The sequence below is a fragment of the Cebus imitator genome, unplaced genomic scaffold (assembly GCF_001604975.1).
Source record: "Cebus imitator isolate Cc_AM_T3 unplaced genomic scaffold, Cebus_imitator-1.0 Scaffold59, whole genome shotgun sequence".
In the NCBI taxonomy this organism is placed as follows: domain Eukaryota; kingdom Metazoa; phylum Chordata; class Mammalia; order Primates; family Cebidae; genus Cebus; species Cebus imitator.
Window position 1 is genome coordinate 632,487 of NW_016107374.1, and position 6,481 is coordinate 638,967.

Genomic DNA, 6,481 nt, shown 5'->3' on the forward strand with positions numbered 1-6,481 from the left:
TTTTTTTGAGATGGAGTCTTGCTCTGTAGCCCAGGCTGGAGTGCAGTAGTGCAATCTCGGCTCACTGCAACCTCCTCCTCCTGGGTCCCGATTCAAGCAATTCTCCTATCTCAGCCTCCCAAATAGCTGGGATTCCAGGCACGAGCCAGCATGCCTAGCTAATTTTTGTATTTTTTAGTAGAGATGGGGTTTCACCATGTTGGCCAGTCTGGCCTTGGACTCCTGACCTCATGATCCACCCACCTTGGCCTCCCAAAATGCTGGGATTACAGGTGTGAGCCACTGCTCTCAGCCACCATCTAATTTAATTCCATAATGGTCTGATAATCTATTTTGGATGACTTGCATGTTTTTAAATTTACTGAGACTTGCTCAGAATGTAATCTGTATTGGTAAATGTTCTGTATGTGCTTGAAAATAATGAATATTCTGCTGTTTTTGGTGTTCTGTAGATAAATGTCAATTATACCAAGCTGGTTGTCAATATTGTTCAGATGTCCTCCTTTCTGCTGATAGTCTCTGTATTTGTTCTGTGACTTTGACTATAATTGTGTATTTGTCTATGTATCCTTCCAATTCTATCAGTTTTTGCTTCTCGTATTTTTAAGCTGTTATTAGATGCATATTTTAGAACTAAATTCTTCCAGTGCATTGGTCTCATTATTTCTTCAAATATTTTTTTCTGTCTCTCTTCTTTTTTTCTAGTTTTACATATATCAGGCTACCTAAAGTCATTCCACAGTTCATTAAAGTGTTTTCATTTTTAAAAAATTCTTTTTTCATTGTGTGCTTCATTTTTCAATAGTTTCTGTTGTTATGCCTTCTAGTTCACTAATCTTTTCTAATCTGTCTCACTGGGTACACACTTCAGATTCTGATCTATCTCACTGTGTATATACCTGAGATTCTCATCTATCTCACTAGGTAGACACCTAAGATTCTGATCTAGCTCCCTGGGTAGATATCTGAGATTGTGATCTATCTCACTGTGTCTACACCTGAGATTCTGATCTCTGTCACTGTGTAGACACCTAAGATTCTGATCTATCTCACTGGGTAGATACCTGAGAGTGTGATCTATTTCACTGTGTCTACACCTGAGATTCTGATCTATCTCACTGTGTCTACACCTGAGGTTCTTATCTATCTCACTGCATCTACACCTGAGGTTCTTATCTATCTCACTGTGTACATATCAGAGATTCTGATATGGCTCCTTATGTTTATGCCCACGATTCTGATATACCTTCCTCTTCTAACAAACACTCAGATCTCTGCATGTTCCTGGCTCTGCGTGAGCACAGGGCACTACTTGGCTGGCACGAGTGCTGGGCACTGTTCCTGCTAATCTTCTCAGATGGTTCTTTACCTGGTCTCAGGTAGTTCTGCTCACATGCATGCAGCAAGCAGTGCTTCGGCAGATCTCTGGATCCCTCTGTGTATGGCTTGCTCCTCTAATGCTTTGCCTGGGATCATCTATAAGCCATGGTCTCCCTGGACTCTCAGCTCTATTTTGTCAACTGAGGAAGTCTGTCAAGATCTGCCTCAGTTTCCCCTCTCTGCACTGCAGCCTGGAAACTCTCAAGCCACACCTCTCACCTGTTTGTCTTACAACCATCAGTGCCCTTCACTGCTGATGTTCAGCATCTTGAAAAACATTATTTTATGTATTTGTCTGGAGGTTTGGTTGTCTCAGGTGAGAAGGTAAGTCACTCTCCTATATTCTGTCCTGGACCTTGGAGCCTGTAATTTTTATAGGCATAATAAGTTGGTTACAAGGCCACAGCCAGTATATTTTCTAACTGTTTAAAACTCATGTCACCTTCTAACAAGTAGACATATTTTATGATATCCTTTAATATTGTTTTACAGATTATACCTCCCTAGGTGTAAATCTGAGATCCTGACACAAAAATCCTTAGCTAGATACTTGAAACCCTAAGATGCCTTCTTGAGTATATACCTGAGACTCTGCTATACCTCTTTGCGTAAATACCCAAGATTCTGATATATCTCACTGATTACACACCTGAGGTTCTTATCTGTCTCAGCGGGTACACATCTGAGGTTCTAATCTATCTCACTGGTACGCACCTGAGGTTCTGACACGTCTCACTGAGTATACGTCTGAGGTTCTGACTTATCTCACTGGGTATATGCCTGAGGTTCTGACCTGTCTCACAAGAGGCGCGCCTGAGGTTCTGATCTGTCGTCTCCCCAGGTACACGCCTGAGGTTCTGATCTATCTCATTGGTATACAGCTGAGGTTCTGATATGGCTTCTTGTGTTCATGGCCTAGATTCTGGTACACCTCCCTCCCCTCACAAACACTCAAATCCCTGCTTCATCTCAATACTGGAATGCATCCCAGAACTAAGACTATATAAGATTATTTGAAGTTCACTTTGAATCATGGAGGATATAATATTATCTTTTTTTTTTTTTTGAGATGGAGTGTTGTTCTGTCACCCAGGCTGGAGTGCAGTGGCACAATTCCAGCTCACTGAAACCTTGCAAACTCCACCTCCTGGACTCAAGCGATTCTCCTGCCTCAGCCTCCAATACTATAAAATTTTCACGTAAAATACTGTCATCAGTCCTGACATAAACATGATGTTAGGGTTAATGAATTATCAATAAAATAGGAAAGGAAGAATACTAGTAGGCTATTAAACAGATTCTTTTTTAAAAGTACTGGAAGGATCACCTAAGGATAACAGAATCCATCCACCAGGAAGACATGATGGGCCTAAACATGTATGTAGCTCTTATCTATGAACCAGGAAGCAAGTCCTCAGCTGACACCGAATCTGCTGTTACTCTGATCTTGAACTTCTCAGCCTCCAGAACTGTGAGAGGGAAATTTCTGTTGTTTATAAATCACCCAGTTTATGGTACTTTGTTGCAGCAGCTTGAATGGACCAAGACACCATTCAACACCAGAGTACACTTTTTCCCCCTAAAAGCCCATGGAATATTTACCTAACGAGACCATGTCTTTGGCCATTAAACAAACCTCAACAAATTTAAAAGAATTGAAGACATACAGAGTATATAATTTAATCACAATGAACTTAAACTGTAATAGAAAACCAATAGGAATATCTCTAAATGTTCTAAAATTCAACAATACACTTCTAAATAATCCATGGGTCAAGAGTAAGTCTCAAGGAAGACATAAAAATACATAGAACTGGGCTGGGCGCGGTGGCTCATGCCTGTAATCCCAGCACTTTGGGAGGCTGAGGCGGGCAGATCACCTGAGGTCAGGAGTTTGAGACCAGCCTGGCCAACATGGTAAAATCCTGTATCTACTAAAAATACAAAAATTACTCAGGTGTGGTAGTGCACGCCTGTGATCCCAGCTACTTGGGAGGCTGAGACAGGAGAATTGTTTGAACCCAGGAGGCAGAGGTTGCAGTGAGTCGAGATCACACCATTGCACTCCAGCCTGGGTGACACAGTGAGACTCTATCTCAAAAAAAAAAAAAAAAAAAAAAAAAAACAAAAAGAAAAACATAGAACGGAATAGACATAAAGATACAACATATCAAAATACATGGGCTGCAGCAAGAGCAGTGCTGAGACAGAAATATATATTACTAAATGTTTGCAATAGAGAAGATGAACAATCTCAAAACAACAAGCTACATTCCTACATCAAGAAACTAGAAAGAGAATAGCAAAATAAACCAAAGCAAGCAGAAGGAAGGAGATAATAAAGAGAACAATCAATGAAATGGAAATCCAGAGAACAATCAAGAAAATAAAGTGAAATGAAAAAGCTGTTTTTTAAAAAAAATCAGTAAAATTGATAAACCTTCAGCAAAACTGACAAAAATAAAGAGGCAAGACGTAAATCACCAATCTCAAGAATGAAACAGAATATCACTACAGATCCTGCACCAGCATAAGAAACTATACAAACAATTTCGAGCTAGTGAATTCTACAAAAAAACACAAAGATCAATTACTCAAAAGCTACAAACTATCCCACTTAACCAAGAAAAAATAAACAGTTTCAATAGCTTTATAACCATTTAAAAGTTGAATCTGTGATTTTAAAATCTCCTGAAAAATACATTCCCAGGCCCAGAAGGAAGAATTCTACCAAACATTTAAAGAAGAAATACCACTATACCAGTTTTATAGAATCTCTTCCAAAAAAAGTAGAAGAGGAGGAAAGACTCCCCAATTTATCTTCATGAAGCTAATATTACTGACAACAAAACTCAACAACGCTAATAGAAAATAGAGAAAACTACAGATCGGTTTTGCTCATGAGCTTAGACATGAAAGTATTTAACAAAACATTAGCAAATCAAATTCAACAATAAATAAAAAGAATTATTTACCATGACCAAGTAAGATTCATTCCTTTGCTTATGAGCTTAGACATGAAAGTATTTATCAAAACATTAGCAAATCAAATTCAACAATATATAAAAAGAATTATTTACCATGACCAAGTAAGATTCATTCCAGGTATGCGAGGCTATTTAACATTGGAAAATTGATCAGGGTAATCCACCATGTCAATAGGCTATAGAAGAAAAATCATTTGATTTTATTAACTGATACAGAAAAGGTATTTTGACAAACTGTAATAACCACACATGATAAAAACTCTCAACAAGTTTGGAAAAGATTTCTTCCAACTAGAAAAAGAACATCTACAAAAACCTACAGCTAACATATTCTCAGTGAAGTGAAGAAAGACTGAATGTTTTCCCACTAAGATCAGGAGCAAGGGCAGCGATGTCCACTTTCACCACTCTTCCTCAACGTAGTGATGGAAGTTCTAACTATTGTAATAAGGCAGGAATAAAAGGCATGCCGGTGAGAAGAAAGAAATAAAACTCCCTACTGGCAATGACATGAAAATCCCTAGGAATCTACACAAACCCTCTTGGAACTAAGAAATGAATATAGCAAGATTGCAAGATCAGCATACAAAAATAAATTGCATTTCTATCTACTACCAAAAAACATTCAGAAATAAAAGTTAAAAACAACAATGCCATTTGCAATCACTCCAAAGAAAATGAAATACTTAGGTATTTATTACCTAACAAAACATATATAGGATCTGTATACTGAAAATTATAAAATGCTGATGGAAAAAAAAATCAAAGAAGGCTGGGTGTGGTGGCTCATGCCTAAAATCCCAGCACTTTGGGAGGATCGCTTAAGGCCAGGAGTTTAAGACCAGCTTGGGTAAAAAGCAAGACCCCATCTCTACAAAAAAATGAAAAAAAAAAAAAAAATTAGCCAGATGTGGTGGAGTGTACCTATAGTCCCAGCTAGTCAGGAGACTGAGGCAGGAGGGTTGACCAGGAGATCAAGGCTGCAGTGAGCCATGATCATATCACTGTACTCCAGCTTTGGTGATGGAGTGAGATCCTGCCTCAAATTAAAAAAAAAAAAATCAAATAAGACCTAAATAAAGAAGAAACATACCATGTTCATGGATTGAAAGACTCAACATAATAAAGATGTTAATTCTTCTCAAGTTGATCTGTAGGTTTAGTGTAATTCCTATCAAAATCCCAGCAATAGTTTTTATTGATCTAGATAAGCTTACCCTTAAATTTACACAGAAAGGCATGGCACATGCCTTATAAGGGCTAAAACAATCTGCAAAGAAGTATAAAGTGGGAGAAATCACTCTACTTAATGATACGACCTACTCAGTAGTAAATACAGTGTGGTACTGGAGAAGCAACAGACACATACGCCAATGGAACAGACTAAAAACTCTGAAACAGACCAGCACAAACAGGCCCAACTGACTTTGGACAGAGGTGCAAAATTCCGTGAGGAATGACAGCCTTTCAAAAACTGCTGTTACAGCAACTGCACATCCATTAGGGTAGCAGGAGAAGAACCTCAAACTAAGTCTTACATCTTAAAGAATTAATTTAAAATGGATCATGAAACTAAATGTCTGACAAAGGACAGTATCTTGCCTATGTAAGAACTTTCAAAACCAAACAATTAAAAAACCAAACAGTCCAATTAGCAAATGAGCTAGAGACATGAAGTGATATTTACAAAAGAGGATATACAAATGGCAAATAAGTACCTGAAAAGATGTTTAACATCATCAGCCACCGGGGAAAGGCAAATTAGAACCGCAGTGAGATATCACTGCATACCTATCAAATGAATGAAATAAAAAATAGTGATAACACCAAATGCTTGAAAGGACACAGACAAACGGGTCACTCGTACATTCCCGGTGGGAACGTCAAATGGTGCAGACACTCTAGAAAACAGTTTGGCAGTTTTTTCTCTCTCTTTTCTGATTTTTAGTTTGGCAGTTTTAAAAAATAAAAGGATCAGCCAGGCATGGTGGCGCGTGCCTGTAATCCCATCTACTCGGGAGGCTGAGGCAGGAGAATTGCCTGAACCTAGGAGGCGGAGGTTGTGGTGAGCCGAGATCGCGCCATTGCACTCCAGCCTGGGTAACAAGAGTGAA

The 6,481-nt window shown here is 38.6% G+C and overlaps 1 protein-coding gene across 3 annotated transcripts in view; it reads right to left on the reverse strand.

The window, feature by feature from the left end:
* The window catches only part of PPARA (peroxisome proliferator activated receptor alpha), an 84,649-nt gene that overhangs the window by 49,134 nt on the left and 29,034 nt on the right, over positions 1-6,481 (reverse strand). Inside the window, exon 1 of one of the 3 annotated variants that reach the window (XM_017529459.2) lies at positions 2,708-2,818. The exons of the other annotated variants lie outside the window; for them this stretch is intronic. The gene's annotated coding sequence lies outside the window, so the exon portion shown is untranslated. Of the gene's footprint in view, positions 1-2,707; positions 2,819-6,481 lie in introns of those variants that run through there. 3 annotated transcript variants of the gene reach the window in all.